At 38.0% G+C, this 23,723-nt stretch overlaps 1 long non-coding RNA gene across 1 annotated transcript in view; it reads left to right on the top strand.

The window, feature by feature from the left end:
- Nucleotides 1-23,723, top strand: part of LOC139180899 (uncharacterized) — a 241,887-nt gene that overhangs the window by 17,343 nt on the left and 200,821 nt on the right. The gene's annotated exons all lie outside the window — the stretch shown is intronic.

Below are 23,723 nucleotides of genomic sequence, written 5' to 3'. Positions count from 1 at the left end.
CAAATAAAAGCTCCTGATTATACTTCTATTCCTAAAACTAATTATATATTTGTGCAACTAATACTTTCAGACTTTATCAGGCATTAGCAAATACATATGTTTGTGGAGTTTACCCTCTCTGATATGAAATTCATATCCATTTGTGACAGCAAACACTTTTTAAAATTAATTACTCCTATCAAGTCAGGATCTTTCTTACTTAAACTTAGCAGCAACAACAATAAAACAACATTTAGCAACAGAAGAATCAACCATAATACATGCATTTGCAATTTTTTATTCTATGCAGTAGAGTTTAAACTGAGTTGTATTTTTGTCCATGACATCCACTGATTTATATGTGACAGGATAATTAATTATGATATTAATTTCTATATTATTCTCACTGAGGGGGATATTTTTTTCTTCCCCATCCTTAAAAATAGTCAGAACTCTTTGGTTTTTGCCATGGTAGAAGTGACAGTAGAGGATGGTTAAATTTTAATTCACTGAAGCGGGTAGTTTTCAGAAATGCAGCAGGTGATTTCCTTCCAGACCCTTTAATTTTCAAAAACATAGTTTCCTGGAAAGATTGTTTATGAGGACAAGTTCCAAGATATGGAAGGAGGGGAACAAGGCCATCTGGAGAGTGGAGAGTTTGTGTACAGTTTTCCTAATTCTGATAGAGATCTTTAAGTTTTCCAGGAACTGAGGAAAAATAATTTACTGGCTCACAGGTCTCTAGATGAGTAATTACTACATAATGACTCTAGAAGCTTGACCATATGTATCATGGACTTGAGACCAATGGTGAGGCTACTTGTGAGTGAATCTTTGGTCAGTTAAGCAGACTATTTATTATAGGAGGCAATCTCAATCCATCACAGCCGAATGACTAAATTAACTTAGATGGTCTCCTTGACAGCAGAATTATGTTGCCTAAAATACAACTTAAATGATGATAACTATGATATAGTTATATAACTCTGAATTTCGAGTTACTGATTAAGCCTGGGATTCTGTTAGAATCCTATGAGGGTTGAGGGGCATACCCCCAAAATGACTAACATTAAGTTTAGTAGACCAATTTGACAGATTATATAATTTGGAAACATAATGAATTCCTTAAATCCAAATATTGTCGAATAAAGTCATATGTGTAACAAATACATTTATACAACCAGTAATCAATGAGTAGTATTTTTCTTATTAGTCTTCTGATTTTCCCAATTCACATTTAGCTCACTTTTTATTAAAGTATAACACTAGTTATAGTTACATGAAATCCTGCTACTGAAGAAAAAGTACTCCTGGCCCATTTGAAATAATTTGATTGAATTTTCACTTGTTTTTATTTTCTGACCACCTATTAGAATGACATAACTAAACAGGTTAAAGTACTTGTAAAAGATTGGTCAGTGTTGGGAGGATTGAATCTTGTACATAAAATACTGATTTTGATTCAGGTTATTTGGAGAATTGAATGACAGAAATCTGGACTTGAAAAAAAACAGAGGTATACATTATATCTCAGTGTTGTCTAAAGGTACACTTATTCAGAAATTCCCTGAGAGCATAAAGTGTGTTTTATGCTTGTCCTTTCCTCAGTGACTTACAGGATTTGTTACTATATATTATAAAAATTGTAGTGTGTGTAGATCGCAAACTGACCACCTGAAAAACCTATTTAAAATTAGTGGAAAATTGCCCAGTTTATGACATGGATATAGGAAACTTCAAGGAAAAGATCTCGCAGCTAATCTAGTTTATTATCATTTTTTGGCTGCTACTTGCCTTCCTTATAATAAACCCCAAATTGAAGGCTTTAAGCATCTGTATTTCTATCTCTATACCATGTAGTAAGTGGTAAACCAGGGACTATACATAAATACATGCATACACATATACAAACGCATCTCCAAATCAGAGAAAAGGTGGAGGAGGACCATGAGCCGTCATACTTCTTTGCCCATATTCGGTAACAAAAGACTCATTCAGGAAAACATCAAATACATTTTTTACCCTTTTCTGTCTCTCTTCTTCTGGGATGCTTATAACGTGAATGTAAGTGCCCTGGATGTTGTTTCAGTGGTCCTTGAACTCTCCTCGTTCATTCATTTTTTTGCTATTTTGATTGGGTGATTTTCATTATTCTATCTTTCATGTCATTTACACATTCTTTTATATCACCTAATCTTCTGTTCCTTCTAGTGTGCTTTTTATTTCAGTTATTGTGCTATTAAGTTCTGTTTTTTTTTTTTAATCTTTCTCTAGTTCTTGTTAAAATTCTCAGTGTGTCCACCTATTATTTCCCCAAGTTCTGTTAGCATTCTTATTACTAATGCTTTGAACACTTTATTTGGTCACTTATTTGTCTGTTTCATCAGTTATTTTATTCCTTTTGTTTTTGTCATTTCATTTGAAACAAATTCCTCTCTCTTATTTTGTTTTACATTCTATATCTCTTTGAAATTAGATGAAGCAGTTACCTATCTTTCTTGAAGGTTGTCCTTGTGAGAGAGTGCTCCTGTGCAGTTTGCTTGTCCCAGATCACTTTCGTCCATGAACTAGATGTGAAGTGAGCATTGATCATGTTTTCCCTGGGGTGTGTTAAGAGATATCACCTTGATCAGAAACGGGACTGGAGATGGAGAAACTAGGGGCCAGCAAGGTGTGAGCTAGGGCTTTGCCTCTGCTCAGTGACTGACATTGCCCTAGTAGAGACTGGGGTGAGTCTATGGTGCTGAAGCAGAACCTGTGAGGTACAAACTAGTTCCATTCTGTCCAAGGGTGTGCTGCCCCTCTCCAAGCACTTCTATCTTTGCCCATTGCTGAGTAAGAAGTGCCAGATTGGCACCCATTGCAGGCTAGGGCATATAATGGGGTGGTCCCTGCATGCCAGTCAGGCTTCCAGACTTCTCCTGATCTGCTAATTCAACAGGAACCAGTAATGGCAGTCCCTGCTGCTTTCAGATGCAGTGCCGTGTCTGAGCTTGTTCCATCCCCCACAATGCACACTTCCCTCATCACCAATGGCACCCAGCCTGGTATGGAGGTACACCAGAGCCAGAGTTACTAGAGTAGGTTTGCGTATTGTGATGGAGCTGCAGTGGTTGCTGTAAACAAGCCAGTGTTCCAGACTGTTTCAGTCAGCTTCCTCTGCCTTGTTTTGGATACAAGAAATAGGTGCATGCTCTTCACAAGTGGTTTCTCCCAGCACGCGTACTAGTTCCACTGTCTTTAAACCAGTCAAAGGAACTCATCTGCTCGTTGTCAGATCCCACAGCTGGGGTACCCAGTATGTGACTCCCCATGGTGGGTAGGTCTCTGAGACCATATAATCCCTCTCTTCTTTTTGTCTCCTCCCAAGGGTACACATCCCAACCCAATTACTTTTCTTCCCTTCTCTGTGTGGATCTTTCTTTATAGCTTTGGTTTTACAAAAATCCTTTTCCAACCTCCAATAGCTCAGCATTCTCCTACTTTGCCATCTTGTTCTCCTCCCTTATGGGGAGGTTGTATTTAGTCTTTTTAGGCATTGGAAAACCACCAGAGTTTCTTGAGGTGGAGAGATCGAAGCGGCACTTTAGGGAATAATCTTGTAATGGTTTACATAATAGATTGGAACATAAAAGTGATAGAAACATGGGGAGACTATTGAAAAGGTACTATTAAATTTAGTTTAAAAAATTTTTGACACTATCATTTACAATTTATAATACTGGATAGAAGTGCATGCCCATGTTACGCTGCTCAAATGTTTATCCCTCTTGATTTCAAGTTTTAAATATTTTTTTTCTCATACAACTACTTGAATTTGTGACTTGTGTGTCAAAACACTGTAACTGTTGAGAAACAAAGGAAAACATGCTATAATAATATAATTACTCATTTTTAAAGAGTACGTAATCTCAAATGTGCCTCATTAATAATAGAACAGAGAAAAAAATTCCCTTGTGGTCTAATCTAAATTTTAAAAAGCAACAATTTATTTCATAGAATAAATTAATTTAGTGCTATAGATAGACTGACTAAAGTTGATTTCAGATTGAAAAATGGATTTGATAGAATGACACTGCCAGATAGTAGGAATGAAATTTTGCATTTGGATTTAGGTTGTGTCAGATATGCTTAGAATTTGGCATTAGAAGGTCAGTGTTCTAAACCCAGTTTCATTGTTAATGTATTGTGTTGTTACTACATAGTAATCACAAGAGTAAGTTAAGATCTCAAAGGCATTGATTTTACCATTTAGAAAAAAATATTAAGGAGTAAACTGTAATATCCCAGATGACAGGGGTGATGATTCATTTGGCTTTTGCATGTTGTTTATTTGGGCCACTTGTATCCCCAATGCATACCTAGAAGGGGTACATAAATACTTTCTTGATGAATAAATAAAAATGAAAAATTAGCATAATTCAGTGCTGTACCCTCAAAACTTAGTATAGTGTATGGTACCTGACAGAAGAATGAATCAACTACAAATTTCTTTGAATAAAATCAGCAACTTAGTACATTTTAAACAAATGTGTATAAGATTATATCTCATTTATGGGAAATGGAACTTTATAATGAGGTTAATATATATAATACAAATGTATCATTTTTGGATATTTAGTAGCAATAGGATGCCATGCTAACTGGTCACCATACTTTAGGGGACACATATAAGAGCTCCTGAAATTTCGCTGGCTACCCAGCTGTTATAATTGTCCTCTGTGGCATGGTTTCTGAAGCCCTGTTGAGATCTATGTATTTGAACTTGTTGACAAGGGGCTTTTTAAATTCAGAGCTATGCAACTACAATGATTTCCAAGATCACTTGTATGAGTAAGAAATGGAGTGATAGTTGTCTCTAAGTACAAATCCCCTGAATTTTAGGTGCATTCTGGGGCATCATGTGTTTTATAGCAAATCAAAACCAAGGTATACTACATGAAAAAGGTCTATTAGGCAAAGTACCCACAACAGTCTATGCTAAGACACAAATATTCCAGGAAATTTATATCAATGATGATGATGATGATGGATTGAGGTAGGACTAAGAGGAGGAGCTACCATTTATAGAATGCCTGTGATGTGTTCAGTGCTCTTATATGTCTTGCATTTAATAGCTATAATGCCCTGTGAGGTGGTGGTAATTATTAAAATCAGTATTTTATAAATGAGGACACTTAAGTGCAAATATGTTTCACAAGTTGACCAAGGTCTTATAGATAGTAAGTGGACGTGCTGGGATGTAAAACCAGGCAGTCTGGCTTTACACTCTTAACCCTCTTCCAAACTGCTTCCCAAACAAGTGTTTTTCAGACATAATTTCCTTGAAATAATAAATGATTACCATTTTACATAGAATGCCAAAGTTTCTGGTTTTTCAAATTCTCTACCTCAGGGATCCAAAATCTACCTGAAATCTTTCTTTTATGTGTTTCTAAAGTAGCTATGCAATTATTTCATTTACCACCATTGCTTCCTTGAGGCCATTCCTGGAATCATTGCTTCTTATTTTGCTGTAAATGTTGTTAGGAAAGTATTCTCAAAGCTGAGGAAATTTTCAGTCTACTTGATCTGTTTAATCATTGTAGTTTTTACTTTAAGCCAGTGAAATAAAACCTTAAACAACCTGTTGTGTATCTGTTTGTATTAGACATTTTGTATGAAATTCATCATTAGTAGTTCATTAGAAATATTTTTACTTTCTAATATTATATAATAAAAAATGTGTTGCTTTTTAAAAGACTACTTTGATTATGTCTGGATGCAAATTATCTTCCAAAGAAGCACTTAATTAATTTTTGCAATGAAAAAATTAAAATACTTGATATATATTTGTGCCTTGCAGGCATATTTTGGCACATATATCTCCTTAAAAGAGGGAGAAATTTTCAAATTCTCTATAGTCCCCCACTTGGCAAAGTATAGTACATATAAACTTTTGCTTGTTTTTGCTTCTTAGGGAGCAGTGTTTTGCTTTGGATGAGAGCTTTAGTCAATGATGTTGCAGTGAGCTAGAAAGCAGGTAGACAGAGAGCTGGGATACTTCACAACACTATGGTGGTGTGTGCTAGCTCAGTCGTGTCCGACTTTTTGTGTCCCCATGGACTGTAGCCTGCCAGACTCCTCTGTCCATGAGATTCTCCGGGCAAGAATACTGGAGTGGTTTGCCATTTCCTCCTCCAGGGGAATCTTCCCAACCCGTGGATCAAACCCACATCTCCTGTATTAGTATTAGGTTTTGTGAGCCATATGACCTCTACTACAACTACTCAACTGTGACATTATAGCATGAAAGCAGTGATGGATCAGTTCAGATAAGTTCAGTTTAGTCCCTCAGTCGTGTCCGACTTTTTGCGGTGCCATGAATCACAGCACGCCAGGCCTCCCTGTCCATCACCAACTCCCGGAGTTCACTCAAACTCACATCCGTTGAGTCAGTGATGCCATCCAGCCATCTCATCCTCTGTCGTCCCCTTTACCCCTTGCCCCCAATCCCTCCCAGCATCAGGGTCTTCTCCAATGAGTCAACTCTTCGCATGAGGTAGCCAAAGTACTGGAGTTTCAACTTTAGCATCATTCCTTCCAAAGAACATCCAAGGCTGATCTCCTTTAGAATGGACTGATTGGATCTCTGTGCAGTCCAAGGGACTCTCAAGAGTCTTCTCCAACACCACAGTTCAAAAGCATCAATTCTTTGGCGCTCAGCTTTCTTCACAGTCCAACTCTCACATCTATACATGACCACTGGAAAAACCATAGCCTTGACTAGACAGACCTTTGTTGGCAAAGTAATGTCTCTGCTTTTCAATATGCTATCTAGGTTGGTCATAACTTTTCTTCCAAGGAGTAAGCATCTTTTAATTTCATGGCTGAAGTCACCATCTTCAGTGATTTTGGAGCCCAGAAAAATAAAGTCTGACACTGTTTCCACTGTTTCCCCATCTGTTTCCCATGAAGTGATGGGACCAGATGCCATGATCTTCGTTTTCTGAATGTTGAGCTTTAAGCCAACTTTTTCACTCTCCACTTTCACTTTCATCAAGAGGCTTTTGAGTTCCTCTTCACTTTCTGCCATAAGGGTGGTGTCATCTGCATACCTGAGGTTATTGATATTTCTCCTGGCAATCTTGATTCCAGCTTGTGCTTCTTCCAGCCCAGTGTTTCTCATGATGTACTCTGCATAGAAGTTAAATAAGCAGGGTGACAATATACAGCCTTGACGTACTCCTTTTCCTATTTGGAACCAGTCTGTTGTTCCATGTTCAGTTCTAACTGTTGCTTCCTGACCTGCATATAGGTTTCTCAAGAGGCAGGTCAGGTGGTCTGGTATTCCCATCTCTTTCAGAATTTTCCACAGTTTATTGTGATCCACACAGTCAAAGGCTTTGGCATAGTCAATAAAGCAGAAATAGATGTTTTTTTTTTTTTTTTTTTAACTCTCTTGCTTTTTCGATGATCCAGCAGATGTTGGCAATTTCATCTCTGGTTCCTCTGCAGTGATGGATAGTACATGTAATTTTTGCTTGTCGTGAAGTATCCAGTGTTTATTTTTACAAACATTTGATAATATAAAAAACATTCTTAGAGGGCAGACCATATGTAGATTGCAGGCCAAATTTGGCCCATGGGTTACAGTTTGGCATCCCCTGGGATATATTAGATGTACTTTTACTATAAGCTTTTCATCTCATCTCATCTCTGGTGCTTGTTATCCCTTCCCATAAAATGGCACCAAATCTTGTCTCAAAACTGAAGGTACAAATCATTGGATGACCAATATGTACTTTCTAAATAATCTAATCAAACCCTAATTTCAAGAGATGGCACTGGTAATAGACTTTTCATAATAGAAGCTGGTAAAATAAGGAGTGTGAGTTAGATAATTGGAGACTACACGGTTCTGGGTATCTTTTCCAGCACATACGTCCATCACAAGCCCAGCGACTGGAGTTCATGGATTACCCTATGAAGGATATTCTTTTGGAAAATACACTTTAGACAGCTAAAACTGTATTATTGCAGATCTTGGGTAAGCTTGCTCAGTCCATCCCCTTCTAAATTGTGATCTTGTGTGTGTGTGTGTGCAATCATGCACACTTGTGCACAAACACATGTGTGATGTGAAGAGATAAGTTTTGTCTGAATGGTGCATCAATTCTTTTTTTTAATTTATTTTTAATTTTAATTGAAAGATAATTGATTTACAATATTGTATTGGTTTCTGCCATACATAAGCATGAATCACCCTTAAGTATACATATATCCACTCCCTCTTGAACCTCCCTCCCACCTCCCACTCGATTGCACCCCTCTAGGTTGTCACAGAGCAGTGGTTTGAGCTCCCTGCATCATACAGCAAATTGCCACAGGATATCTATTTTACATATGGTAATCTGTAAGTGTTTCCATGATGCTACTCTCTCCATTTACCCCACCTTCTCCTTCCCTGCCCTGTATCCATAAGTCTGTTCTCTGTGTCTGTGTATCCATTGCTGTCCTGCAAATAGGTTCATCAGTGCCATCTTTCTAGATTCCATAGATATGCATTAAAATACAATATTTGTTTTTCTCTTTCTGACTTACTTCACTTTGTATAATCAGCTCTAGTTTTGCCCACCTCATTAGAACTGACTCAAATGTTTTCCTTTTTATAGCTGAGTAATATTACATCGTTTAATATATCACAAATTCTTTATTCATTCATCTGTTGATGGGCATCTATATCGCTTCCATGTCCTAGGTATTATATATAACACTGCAATGAACATTGGGTTACATGTGTCTTTTTCAATTATGATTTCCTCAGCTACAGAGGATGGGATGGTTGGATGTCATCACCGACTCAATGGACATGATTTGAACAAACTCTGGAAGATAGTAAAAGACAGGGAAACTTGGTATGTTGCAGCCCATGGGGTTGCAAAGAGTTGGACATGACTTAGTGACTGAACGACAACAGAATGTATGTCCAGTAGTGGGATCGCTGGGTCATATAGTAGTTTTGGGCTTCCCAGGTGGCACTAGTGGTACAGAACCCATCTGCCAATGCAGAAGACATAAGAGAACCAAGTTTGCTCCCTGGGTCAGGAAGATCCCCTGGAGGAGGGAATGGCAACCCACTCCAGTATTCTTGCCTGGAGAATTCCATGGACAGAGGAGCCTGGTGGGCTACAGTCCATGGGGTTGCAAAGAATCAGACAAGACTGAAGCGACTTAGCATGCATGGTAGTTTTATTCCTAGTTTGTTAAGGAATCTCTATACTGTTCTCCACAGTGGCTCTATCAATTTGCATTCCCACCAGTAGTGTAAGAGAGTTCCTCTTTCTCCACACCCTTTCCAGCATTTATTGTTTGTAGACTTTTTGATGATGGCCATTCTGAATGGAATGAAATGATACCTCATCGTAGTTTTGATTTGCATTTCGGGATTGGGGGCAGGAGGTAAAGGGGATGACAGAGAATGAGATGGCTGGATGGCATCACTGACTCGATGGATGTGAGTCTGAGTGAACTCTGGGAGTTGGTGATGGACAGGGAGGCCTGGCGTGCGGCGATTCATGGGATCGCAAAGAGTCGGACACGACTGAGTGACTGAACTGAACTGAATAATGAGTGATGTTAAGCATCTTTTCATGTGTTTACTAGCCATTTGTATGTCTTCTTTGGAGAAATATCTATTTAGGCCTTCTGCCCACTTTTTGATTGGATTATTTGTTTTTCTGGTATTGAGTTCCATGAGCTGATTGTATATTTTGGAGATTAATCCTTTGTCAGTTGTTTCATTTGCTATTATTTTCTCCCATTCTGAGGGTTGTCCTTTCACCTTGTTTATAGTTTTCTTTGCTGTGCAAAAGCTTTTAAGTTTAATTAGGTCCCATTTGTTCCTTTTTGTTTTTTACTTCCATTACTCTAGGAGGTGGGTCATAGAGGATCTTGCTGTGATTTATGTCATAAGAGTGTTCTGCCTATGTTTTCCTCTAAGAGTGTTATAATTTCTGGTCTTACATTTAGGTCTTAATCCATTTTGAGTTTCTCTTTGTATATGGTGTTAGGAAGTGTTCTAACTTCATTCTTTTACATGTAGCTGTCCAGTTTTCCCAGCACCACTTATTGAAGAGACTATTTTCTCCACTGTATATTATTGCCTCTTTTGTCAAAGGTAAGGTGCCCTTAGGTGCTTGGGCTTATGTCTGGGCTTTCTATCATGTTCTATTGGTCTGTATTTCTGTTTTTGTGCCAGTACCATACTGTCTTGATGACTGTAGCTTTGTAGAATAGTCTGAAGTCAGGACAGTTGATTCTTCCAGCTCCATTCTTCTTTCTCAAGATTGTTTTGTGTATTTGGGGTCTTTTGTGTTTCCATATAAATTATGAAATTTTTTCTTCTTGTTCTGTGGAAAATGCCATTGATAATTTGATAGGGATTGCACTGGATCTTTAGACTACTTCTGGCAATATAGTCATTTTCACAATATTGATTCTTCCAACCCAGGAACATAGAATATCTCTTCATCTGTTTGAGTCATCTTTTATTTCTTTCATCAGTGTCCTATAGTTTTCTATATACAGCTCTTTGCTCTCCTTAGGTAGTTTTATTCCTAGGTATTTTTTTCTTTTTGTTGCAATGGTAAATGGCACTGATTCCTTAATTTCTCTTTCTGATTTTTCATTTTTAGTGTATAGGAGTGCAAGTGATTTCTGTGTATTGATTTTGTATCCTGTGACTTTGCTAAATTCATTGATTAGCTCTATTAATTTTCTGATGGTATCTTTCTGGTTTTCTACATATAGTATCATGTCATCTGCAGTGAGAGTTTTACTTCTTCTTTTCAATCTAGATTGCTTTTATTTCTTTTTCTTCTCTGATTGCCATGCGTAGGACTTCCAAAACTACCTTAAATTATAGTGGCAAGAGTGGGCCAATAATTCTTATATTCAATCTTAATCTCTCTCTCATTTGATCCCTCTCTTCATCTTCTTTCATCCCTAATCCAACTGCCTTGTGAAGACTTGAAGACATCTCTTTAGGGCATGCAGATTCATGGAAGTGCTGAGTTCCCTAGTGGAAGATTGGTCTATATTTGTCAGCATGAGCTCTAAGGATTGGAACTATTCCCAGGGCACAGTAATAGTCAATTTTGTGATTATGTGGCACAGCTTCTGAGCATCTTATAGTTGGAAGAGGTCCTTTGGGAAAGAAATATCAAGCTGCATGGTAGAGTCAGAGTTCGGGGGAGCCTTTCTTCACTTTATATAGAGGAGTCACTGATTTTAATTGTTTCTCATTTTGTCCAGTACAGAACCTGAACCCTCTGGATTTGCTGATCATTATGTAGGATATTTCTCCTGGGTGACCCTGTATAGTCCCATGATGCTGAGCTATGTAATATAGCTATACATGTCATAAGATAGAAATTTGATATTTGATTTTTGGGGTAATTCATTATCAGAGAACAGTGGAACTAGAATTCTATAGTTCAGATCTTAAGTATGAGGTGTGTATTTATTTAACCTATGTATGCCCTTTTTCCACATCAATAAAATTGGTATAACAATACTGTTAATAAGATCATAATAACAGCACCTACCTTATAAGATTTTCATGAACTTTAAGTGAGTTAATATTTGTAAAGGTGTTAGAATAGTGCCAAACTTAAACTAAGACCTCTGTAAGTGTTGCCTTTTATTCTTTCTCTGACTATATAAGTTATGTCATGGCCTGATCAAAACGAAGCTCTGAGGTTTTTACCTGCTCAGAAGATAAAGTTGACAGACTAAATAGCACTGGCCTAGGAGCCACGATACCCTGGTTTGAGGCCTGGCTCTGTCATTTGTAACACGTATGGCTTTGGAAAAAGGAGCCCTGATATGATGGTTAGGAAAATGAGTTGACACCAGACCATACATAATGATGAATCTGATAAGCAAGTTTAGTAGAAGAGAAGGTCTAGAAGAAGAAGGAGGGGAGAGTATGAAAGCACCATTCTTAGCCCAAGATAAAGCAAAAGCATCGTCTTGGCATATAACACCAGTATCCTTTGGCATTAGAGACATCTGTCTTTACATATCAACTCCAGTAATTTTTGGCTGAGTGATATTTTGGATAAATCACTTATCCTTTCATCTTGGTAGAACAGATCATAAATAGTGTGTGGTCATAGAATTGTTGACAGAATAAGAGGAACTAATGCTTATAAAACAAATAGAACAAACAGTGCTTTCACATAATAAGGTTTCAATAAATCCTAACTATTATCATTATCATTATTATCACCTTTGGGGCTTAAATATAAGATTCCTGAGGCCCAAGTGAATTGACTTTCCCAAGGTCACAGAGGTAATTAATAACTAGAATACAGATCTGACATCTAAGTCACTGTTCTTTCTGTGACCGCAAACTTCCTTTTAACTTCCTGTATAAATGAAACTTGGTGATTTTTGTGTTATATGCAGAATATCCGGGAGAATCAGGGCCTGTTCTTTTCTCTTCTAAAAGAAAGTGAAAAAAAGTAAAGTCATTCAGTCATGTCCGACTCTTTACAACCCCATGGACTGTAGCCTACTAGGCTCCTTCATCCATGGATTTTCCAGGCAAGAGTACTGGAGTGGGTCACCATTTCTTTCTGTTTTGAAAGGGTGTTCTTCTTTTTTTTTTTTCTGGAGTGAGAAGTTCAGTCCTACTCTTTCATGCCTGTGGGACAGGGTGGGGGACTCCTCTGTTCCTCTGCCTCTGCTGCCTAATGACTTATCCATATATGTGAATTACCATTGGATCCATGCTCAGTAATCCTCATGAGACTTGATGCTACCTGAACCATCACTGAAGAACCCCTGGAAGATTGTTGCTCAATGGTTACATCCTTCCTCATGTACTTCTTCCTCTACCAATCTCCCCCAGACCAAATGTTTTAAGCTACAAAGAATAAAGTCAAAGTTTCTAAATAGACGTTTCTTGTGCCAAACAAGGGTAGATCTATCTAGGTTTTGGTCTCCGAAGAAGAGGATCTCTCTAGTCATCTTCCTTTCCATACCACATAGTCCCTTCTTTCTTGTCACTTAGATTTTTATTCTGCTCTTCTCCCTCACAAAACCCTGCCTTCTTCACAGGAGGACAGAATTTTATCTTATAGTTCTTTACTGTATTTTGCAAAAGTGAAACTTCCACATTTTGGCCAAATGATCAATGTGTTTCTCTTCTGCTTTAGAGTGTAGGAGGCACTGCTTCTAGTATAGTCGTATCTCTTAGATTCCAGTTCAGTTTTCTTAACATGGAGAACTGGGACTTATTTCCTCACTAGAGGCCCTGGGGATTAAGCATCAGAGATCATTTAATCTGTTGTACCTAAAAGTGATCTTTTTCTTAGCACAGGTTTTCCCTGGCTCTTAACAACAACAGTCTGCCATTATTAGGTCAAGAAGCATTTGCCTCTTTTCCAAGTCTGTCTTGAATTACAAGACCCACCTTCTCATCCTAAGTATTTGTTAAGATTAAGGTCACTCAAACTATAAGAATAAAATTTCCTCTCCCAATAAAAGATTTTGTTGTTCAGTCACTCAGTCATGTCTGACTCTTTGCAACCCCATGGACTGCAGAACGCCAGGCTTCCCTGTCCTTTACTGTCTCCCGCAGTTTGCTCAAACTCATGTCCATTGAGTTGGTGATGCCATCCAAGCATCTCATCCTCTGTCATCCCTCTCTCCTCCTGCCTTCAGTCTTTCCCAGGATCAGGGTCTTTCCCAATGAGTTGGCTCTTCACATCAGGTGGTCAAAGTATTGGAATTTCAGCTTCAGCATCAGTCCTTCCAATGAATATTCAGGGTTGATTTCCTTTAGGATTGACTGGTTTGATCTCCTTGTTGTCCAAGGGACTCTTTAGGTAGGCATTTCTGGAATATTTACAGATTGATGTCAAGAATATGTCCACTTAAATCATCCCAGACCATGTACTATGAGGCATTTTGATACAGTACTATATAAGTTTATTGAAAGATTATAGACTTAATCTGAATAATTTGTCTTTTTATGGCTAGTGGATTAATCAGACCAGGTCTACACTAGGAAAATGAAAATGATGAACTGAGTTAACCATCTGGACCATCCAAGTAAATACATTTCAATTACTTCCATTTCATGAACCTTTCAGGTGAAAACCTACTTGGGGTTGAAGTATTTGGATATATCTTCAGTTTAACATTTCTTTCTGACAATGGAGCCCTTAAGGCTTTGACCAGTGAGCATTGCTTCTCTCACAGGCATAATGGATAAAGTACTTATGGGGCTAGACACCAGTTTGCTTTATCAAGCTTCCTTGGAATGCCATGTTTGAATTTCTCATTGGTGAAATGCATTATTCTTTGGAAAATAAAAAAAAGAATTTCATAATGATGATGGATTCACAGAAAATGATATGGGGAAGTAAAACCATTCTGTTCTTTGGGTAGGACTGGAGGACACTGTTAGAGCCTTACTATCACTAGGCATGGATTGATTTGCTTCTTCTCTATTTTATTAGTTGCAATGAACTGACTAATGTATTAGAGGCAGAGCCTTTTGCAGGGCATATGATTAAACTGATCGGGTGTGCTTTGAGCTCTGTGTTCCTCTTTCCATTGCTTTACACTTCCTAGTCCCTTCCTTGACATCCAGCAGTATTTCACTTGGTTGCATTGTGACCCTTTTCACATCTGCCTCTGCAACTCCTCCTTGTAGCGCTTGCTTGTTCCTGAATGTACTTGAAGTAAGACTGTTGATGACCTGTAATCACCAATGTAACAAGTTTTCTGAAAACTACATTTACACTATCCGTCATTTCATGGGAGTGAGTCAAGTAGGCTTTCTAGTCATGATAGAGCTAGTAGGAGCAAAACTTGAGGTCTGGAGATCTTTCCAGTACCCAGTGAACTCATCGCACAGAGGTGACTGCCTAGCCTACCGATGAGTAAGAAGGAATGTAGACATAGGCTATGTTTACTGTATAGCGAAACAGAAGAAACCTAAAGCATCTGGTGAGATGTCTGGATATATATTTTACCTTTATATTTTACTATCCTTGGTTTTTTGAGTTTGACCTTATATTTGTACAACCACGTTTAAATCTGAACTAGAAGGAAGACCTTTGCCATTATAGTCTAGGCAGCAGCTCTTCTGAAACTTAAATGCACTTTGAATCACCAGAAGGAATCTTGTTAAAATGCAGATTTTGACTCATTATGGGATGGGGCCTGAAATTATACATTTCTAATGAGCTCCCAAGTGATGCAGATGCTGCTTGTTCTGTGGGCCAAACTGAACATCTTGGTGGTGGTTTAGTCACTCAATGGTGTCTGACTCTTTGCAGCCCATGGACTGTAGCCTGTCAGGCTTCTCTGTCCATGGAATTCTCCTGGCTAGAGTACTGAAGTGGGCTGCCATTTCATTCTCTATGGAATCTTCCCTACCCAGGGATTGAACTCAGGTCTCCTGCATTGCAGGAGGATTCTTTACTGACTGAGTCACTAGGGAAGCCTGTTGAACAGCTTAAGTTTTCTTTTTATAGGAGGTGTTCTCAACCTGCATTACCACGGAGTCTAAGAGTCTATGTAGATGCCTCAGGGACTAACTCAGAGGGCTGAATGGATAACCAAAGAGGTGAAAACTCTAGATAATACTTCTTTCATTAAAAAAAATATATATACTATCTTTTTATATGTTTAGTATAATGGAATCCTGCATAAAATTTGATTAGAAAGATAATAGAGTTTGGTTTCTAAGAATACAAACAAAGAGAAATAACATTAAAACACTGATCTCAAGTATTTCACAAGGTAAAGACCTTCATTGGGCCAATGTATAAGAATAAAATTTCCTCCTAAGATGAAACATCTAGGTAGGTATATTCCGGATATTTGAATACCAGAGTTAGTATTCCCTGATTAAGCTCCAAATTTCCATGTGGGCCTATGCAAATGAAAAAGTACATTTTGCAAAATGCAATGGCTAGTGGCTCAGTCGGTACAGAATCTGCCTGCAATGCAGGAGACCCGGGTTCAGTCCCTGGGTAGGGAAGATCCCCTGGAGAAGGAAATGGGAACACACGCCAGTATTCTTGCCTGGAGAACTCCATGGACAGAGAAGCCTGGCAGGCTACAGTCCGGGGAGTCACAAAGAGCGACTACCATTTCACTTGCATGGCTTTACTAGCCAATTTGATGTTGGAAGGAAAAGAAGATAGAATTAGCTGTCAGGAGATCTTCCTTTCAGCTATTGCTCTATACTAAATGTAGGTGGTCTAGAACTCAGTATCACCTCTGTATGTATGTCTTCTCTTTGGTAAAGGAAAGAAATGGGACTTCCCCAGTGGTCTAGGGGTTAAAACTCTGCCTTTCAATCCAGGGGGCACAGGTTCCATCCCTGTTTGGGAAAATAAGGTCCCACATGCCATGGAGTGCAGCCAATTTTTTTCTTTAAAAAATAGGAAGGAAATGATCTCTAGCCTAACAAAATTGTTGGAATATGGAATAATATGATAGGTAGACGGTTACAGGACAAGGTCAGGAGCAGGGAGAGCTGCTAGGATACTACTGCTCTAATCCAGGGGAGAAAGGATGATGACTTGGCTAGTGTGGTAGAGGAAGAGGTGATATGAGGTGATATTTTGTTATTTCCAAGACAAAGCTGGGAGGATTTGTCAGTGAACTAGATGTGGGGTGTCAGAAGTAGAGGTCATTTAATTGGTCAGGGTATTTTGACACCAAAAAGTAAAAAAAAAAAAAAAAAAAAAAAATCCCTATCAGGAAATTATGCACACAAAATTGAAGACTTTTGCTCACATCGATATAAAAAGCTGGATTTGTTTCTCAGGAAACAGGAAATATTCATTGTGGGCAGAGGCATAGAGATACTCCTTGGCTTACATGGTCTATTGCCAGACCCACATTGCTTTCTTTTTTTTTTTTTTCCCACATTGCTTTCTATTTTCCTGTTTCTCTTCCCGACCTGAAGCTGGCTTTCTAGAAAAAGAGCAAAACCTTTAATGAGGGAACCACTAGACCTCATGGAAATTTGATAAGTTATTACTCCAGAAAGATTTACTTCTTTGGTACATTTGGGGAAATAGTTAAAATAAACTAGACTGAGTTTTCTGAGAAATGCAATTGTGTCTTTCCTTCTCAGCTTTGTCAGTACTCTGCATCCAATTACCTACTCAGTGTATCTTTGAGGCTTTTGAATTCTGGTGACCAAAGTCCGTGAAGGCTGTTTCTCCTTTCAGGTGTACTTCATTTTGTGTAGCTATTTTGTTGCTAAGTGCTGGGTTATGGGGAAAGACTGTCTTTATCTTATTTATAAGTCAATTCTTATTTTCACCATCTTCCTGTATTTCAAAAAACATTTACTGAACTCCTGCTAAGTGATGAGTACTTTGCTAAAAGCTGAAGATTCAAAGAGAGGTAAGACACATGTTTGCCTGTAGGAAATATACAATCTAGTCTAGTGTATGACATAATAAATGGGCACCTATAATATGGTGGTAGATCCTTTTTAAAAGATATACATAGGGTAGTATGGTAACATAGAGGGATACCTAATCCAGACTGGAGGTTCAGAGATGGCTCCACTGAGGTAGGAACTTATAAACTAGGTTTTAATCGAGCAGTGGGAATTAGCCGGGTAAAGAAGGCATGGGAAGAGAAGATTATTGTTCCAGGCAAACAGTGCTCCATGTGCAATAGCATGATGGCATAAGAAATTGGCATGCTCACAGAACAATAAATAGTTGAGTGTGGCTGGGTAGGGTTAAGAATGCCTGTGTAGTGTAACAGAGTATGAGGCTTGAGAGGAAAGCAAAAGCTAGATAGTGAATGGCTTTATCTGTCAATTTTGGAATTTATCATTAATAGCTAGTATTTATTTCAGCTTACTATGAGTAGTGAGTTATTTGTATACTTATTTTATATGTATTTAATCCTCACAACCACACAACACAATAGTATTATAGCTATTTTACAGATGTAGAAACTGAAGCTCAGAGAAATTACATAACTGCCCAAGATCATTAAGTGACAGATCTGGGATTTAAATATAATTTATTCTAGAGCTCTTGCTTTTTACCTATACACTTCATTGTGTCCATTTAACCTGAAAGCCATGAAGAACCTATGATGGGTTAAAGATATTCATCAATTGTTTGATGCTTCCTCCCACTGAGAGGTCAAGTTTATGCCTTCTTCTCTTGAATCTCAACTAACTCTGTGACTGCCTTAAATATGATGGTGTGTCAGTTACCAAGCTTAGACCAGGAGAGTGGCAGCTTCCACTTGTGTCTTGGAACACTGTCTCTGGAAACCTTGAGCCACTATCCTTAAGGTCTGACTACTTTGAATTTGCTATGCCAAAGAGTCCACATATAGGTGCTTTGGTGAATGAATAGTGAAAGTGTTAGTTGCTCAGTCATTTCCGAATCTTCGTGACCCCATGGACTGTAGCCCATCAGGCTCCTCTGTCCATGGAATTTTCCAGGCAAGAATACTGAAGTGGGTAGCCATTCCCTTCTCCAGGGTCTCTTCCGGATCCCAGGGGATCAAACCCAGGTCTCCTGCATTGCAGGCAGATTCTTTACCATTTGAGCCACCAGGGAAGCTCCCCCAGGTGATTTCAACCTTCTAATTATTATACCAAGGCACCAAATGTATTAATGAAGCTACTTTATGATGTACAAAGTCTATCTGATGACCACCACTGAATGACCTTAGTTGACAACACTTATTTGGAGCAGAGGAATCCCCCAGCCTAGCCACATCTGAGTTTCTGATTCACACTATCATGAGATATGACATACTTGTTGTTGCTTTAAAGCCAGAAAATTTTGACATAATTTTGACATGGTTTTTCATGAAGCAATACATAGAGCTAAGCCATTGAAGGGTTTTAAGCAGGTCAGATAGAAGTTAAATTCACAAGGAAAGTCCTCTACTTGATGAAACACTGAAATAACTGTCCTATCTAAAATGCCTGGCATATAGTAGTCACTCAATGAATGAATGAACAAACCCAATATGTGTAGTGACAATTTATATATTTATACTTTGTGTGTGTGTGTGTTTATGATAAATGGAGTACCCTGTATAGGTTGCTGGGCTGACAAACTAATAATCATTGGCTTGAAAAGACCTAACTCTCCATCATTAGTTGGGGCTGGTCCCTTTTCTACTGATCTCATTGGCAGGAAATTTGACAAGAAGGATTCTTTTTTAAGCTGTTTTAGTCCCTGACCATCTCACTCTTTGGAGTTCAAATTACCCTCCCCCTTCCCTCCGGTCCTTGATGCATGTTTTTGTTGGACTGTTCTCGCTATTTGTTTCCAACTGCCCGTTAGAGCAGAGAGAATCACAGAATGGAGAAAAATGAAGTACTTCCCTGAGTGCACAAGTTATTTTCAACCAAGTGTCAGTTTTAGCAGGTGGAGTAAACTATAAAATGCAACTTCTGAGTATTTGGTGAATATTTAAGTCTCTGAAAGCCCATTGCAACTTACAAGAGCCATGAGGGCGTACCTGGTTGGATCACCCTCTCAATATTCCCCCCCCCCAAAAATCTCCTAATACAGATTTATAACCACTATCGGAATATACATTTTAAAATACCCTCATGTATATTTTTTTAAATTTTATTTTACTTTAAACTTTACATAATTGTATTAGTTTATTAATGAACCATTTAAATATAGTTTAAAATGTTAAGAGTCTGGTTTTACAATACAGAAAATTTTATTTAGAGTAGAATTCTAGAACTTCTACATTTTAGAGGGAACACAAAGGTTTGAGTGGTGTATTTAATGTCTGCTTGTATTGAAATCTTTCATGTTGAATTGTCTTTATACAATAACTTTCATTTCAGAAAGAGACTTCACCACTTTTTGCCCAAAGGACAGCTTTTTTCTCTCTATTCTGCCCCACTCCCTCCCTTCTTCCTTCCCTTTTCCCCTTTCTTCTTCTCCTCTCTGTCTCCATCAAGACAGATCAGTCTCAGAAGAACGAAGATTTATACCCTATATCAATCATTCACTTTTCACTAGCTCAAAGGCCCATCTTTGCTGGGAGAGCTTTCATCCTTTCCAGCAGCTGAAACAAAGCGAGTAATGTCACTCTACCTTCTGAGATGAAAGTAAAGCAATTTTATCTAAAGTGCCAAGAAGAAATGGGTACAAATGAACAGAAGCTTGACTTTTGCTTATAGTTATAGCCCAGGCAGTGAGGCAGATCCACATGCCCTCTGCCATAGAAAAGGAAGAGAATTTGTAGAGGGAAGAGCAGAGACATTTGAAAAGTTTATTGAAAATAAATTGCAGGATTAACCACATCTGAATCATTAGAGCAGCAGCTAGAATATTTCTGTCAAACCTGCTCTTTCGGTTACCTGATCCCTAACTGATTCAGTGGGATCCTTTGTGGAGAACAGAATAGACACTGGTTTAAGAGTAAGAGATTTTGGAGTAAGTCTGGCCTGGCTGTGCACTTGACTCAGAGGCACTAGACGGCATGTGACCCTGGACAACTCACTTTAGTATTCTGGGCTCCAGTTTCTAATCTATAAAATGAGGATAATAGTATAACTCACCTCATAATATTATCATGAGGAGTCACAGAAATGTTATCACTTGGTGGACTTCTATCTATCATCACAAAGTCATGACAGCTTAATTAATTCAAAATAGGTTCACTTTCACTCTTGGTGGCCTGGCGGTTGAGGTCTGCTACCCAGATGATCCATATTGGATTGCACCGTCATTTTTTCTTTTTAGCGACAGGGATGAGCTTTGCCTTGAGTTGATTGACCTGCAAATATTGAGGCACTCCAACATGAGAGGCACAATGCAGAGCTACATCAGGCTGATAAACAACTACAAATATTTTCACATTTATTTAGCAATCCTAGGTTTTGCCAAAGTTGAATTATACCCTATTTTCCCCACTGAAGTCCAAAATAGGAACATTGTTATAGCAGATCAACTGACCTCATTCATTTTTGTTTTAGTTTGTTTTTTCCTCTCACAGAGGCAATCCAATTTAGCTGCTTCAGAATACACTTATAAACATAATTGTCTAATTTAGTCACACTCAAAATTTTGCATTCCGTTGTACAGATGGAATTGAACAATTTTAGCAATTTTATATATAGTACAGGTTTCTGTATCTCTCATATATGCACATTTGTGTCTATATATGTGTGTTTTTGTTTATGGCGAAGTCGTGTACAACTCTTTTGTGACCCCATGGACTATAGCCGACCAGGCTCCTCTGTGCATGGGATTTCCCAGCAAGAATATTGAAGTGGGTTGCCATTTCTAGTCCAGGGAATCTTCCTGACTCAGGGATCGAACCCACATTTCCTGCATTGGCAGGTGGATTCTTTACCTCTGAGCCACCAGAGAAGCCCCCTATATATGAGTGTATATAATTTTTCCAAGCCATAATTACAAGGTTTTCACAGTCTTACCTTTGGAAGAAAACAAGAATTTCTAAGCAGTGTTAAGGTACTCTTATATGGCAATTGAAAAATATGATTTTAGAAACAAGATGTACAAATACATCTTCTAAGAGTCTCTATTACAGAAGTAGAAAATAAACTTATATATGCTACTTAAAAGAGAAAATTATTGCCCTAGAAATTTTTTAATCTTTCAGTGTATACATCTAATATTTACACCCGAGGCTAGTTTTCATTGTATCAGTCAATTTTGACCTTCAGTTCAGGCCTGAACTTTTCCATTCTTTTGATCTCACTTGAAAAATACCAAGAGAAAAGCAAGTCCTCAGGGAAGAGGAAGACAATGTATGTGCAAAGAGCTATCTCTTTGTAGAGCTAGTGCAAGGAGAAGTGTCTGTGTAACATATCACTACTGTTCAAGCCCATCAATTCAAAACAAGCATTTTGAAAACTTGCCAAGATGACTCAAATGATTCATATGACTGGATACATGGAGAAAGAAAAAAATTAGGTAACTTCAGACACCTGAGTGCTACAGCCTGCTTGTATTGATATAGCCTCAGTCCTTTGCTAACAGTTGGAATTAAGCTACATCTTTTTTTTAAAAAATTGCTTCTTTACTCACAGTTTTGCTGCTCCATCCAGAGGGCTTCTGAAGAGGGAAGAAAACAAGTCAGAATATTGTTGGGAAATTCACAAAATATTCCATTTGCTTAGGAATTAGATTTTATGACCCGTTTAATCTTTACAAAAATACGATCCTGAATTCCGAGATTATTCTGCTTTCCTTAAGATTTTCCAATATTCTTGCCTGGAAAATCCCATGGACAGAGGAGCCTGGCGGGCTACACCCCATGGGGTCACAAAGAGTTGAACATGACTGAGTGACTAACACATACTAGGATCTTTAATTTGACAAAAAACAAAGTATGAACTTTTGGCTTGACTAGTGTTGCCTTGACCAGTTGGGTTGCTTAATAGATTTAGGCTCTGGAAAATGATGTTATGCAGTCACGAGTTTGTAAAGGATTAATTGCTCTGAATTCCATAATGACAAACCGTTCAATTTTTCACTGGGTGAGTAAAGAGTATGAAACTAGGGTAGCTATGTAGGGTATCCCACTTTTCTTTGGAGATAGTGCATTTCAAGTCAGGATAAAATAAAATCATAAATAGACTGGGAAAAACTGGTCATGGCTCTCTGAGATGTCACAGACAAGTAAAGAGGGCCGTGTACATCAGTAAATGTTGATGGATATGTTTAAGCAGAACAATAATGAGCCACTGCTGGTGAAGCTGAAGTTGCCCAGGAGACATCTTGCATAGACTTGGTTGGTAATTTCCTACAAAGAAATGTATGCATGTGTGTGTGTGTGTTTTTGTGTGTGTGTGTGTATCTTGCTCCCATCTATATTTGAAGCTGTTTGGAATGTTATATCAAGCAATAAACCCTTATGTTTTCTTAGAATATCTTTATTTTCTCTTGCATTACATTGCCACCTACGAGGCCAAACAGGAAAACTATGTTTTTCAGAATAAACTCCACCAAAATTAATTAACTTAGTCTTACCTCTCCGTAACTGTGTTTCCAATTTTATATAGGTACTAACAAAAAGAAGTCTTAGTTCGTATTCCAGAATATCTTAGAGAATAATTAAAATATTGCCAGACTATAATCTCCTTAAGAGCATAAACCAAGTCTTACTCATATCTTTGTCTTCAGTGCCTAAACAGTGGACTGAAGCAAAATAGGTGCTTACTAAATGGATGTTGCATAAATGAATAAATTGAGAGAGAAGACGTAGGTATGTCCTAATATGAACACACAAGAAAAAAAGATAAGGAATGTGAACCTATTTATTAAGTTTAAAGATCATTGTAGCAACATATGACTCTAAATTTCATTATTGATACATTCCTAGAATTTATCAGACTGAGTTACTGAATTCATCTGGTATTCTCATTGAACAATAACAGAAAAAATCAGCTTCTGCTGATTTTTGTTTTCTTAGTAAAGCAGTATGAAGTGATCAGATGTGCCTGGAAAAAAATCATTTCCTTTCTCTTCTCTCATTTTCTTCTCTTCTTTCAGCGTATGATCAAGAAGGGACACAGGAACATGAAAAGAGCTCACAGACCCTGATTTATTGAGAGAGCATGCCTGGAGTTCATTTGGTTTCCTCCGATCTCATAAAACCAACTCTGTTTCCATTGTACTTCTGGCAAAGAATAGTATTTGGGGACTTGGCTTTTTGTTCTTTCCTGGCCTCTTCCCAACACC

The sequence above is a fragment of the Bos indicus genome, chromosome X, assembly GCF_029378745.1.
Source record: "Bos indicus isolate NIAB-ARS_2022 breed Sahiwal x Tharparkar chromosome X, NIAB-ARS_B.indTharparkar_mat_pri_1.0, whole genome shotgun sequence".
NCBI lineage: Eukaryota > Metazoa > Chordata > Mammalia > Artiodactyla > Bovidae > Bos > Bos indicus.
This window is presented reverse-complemented; position numbering and strand designations above follow the sequence as displayed.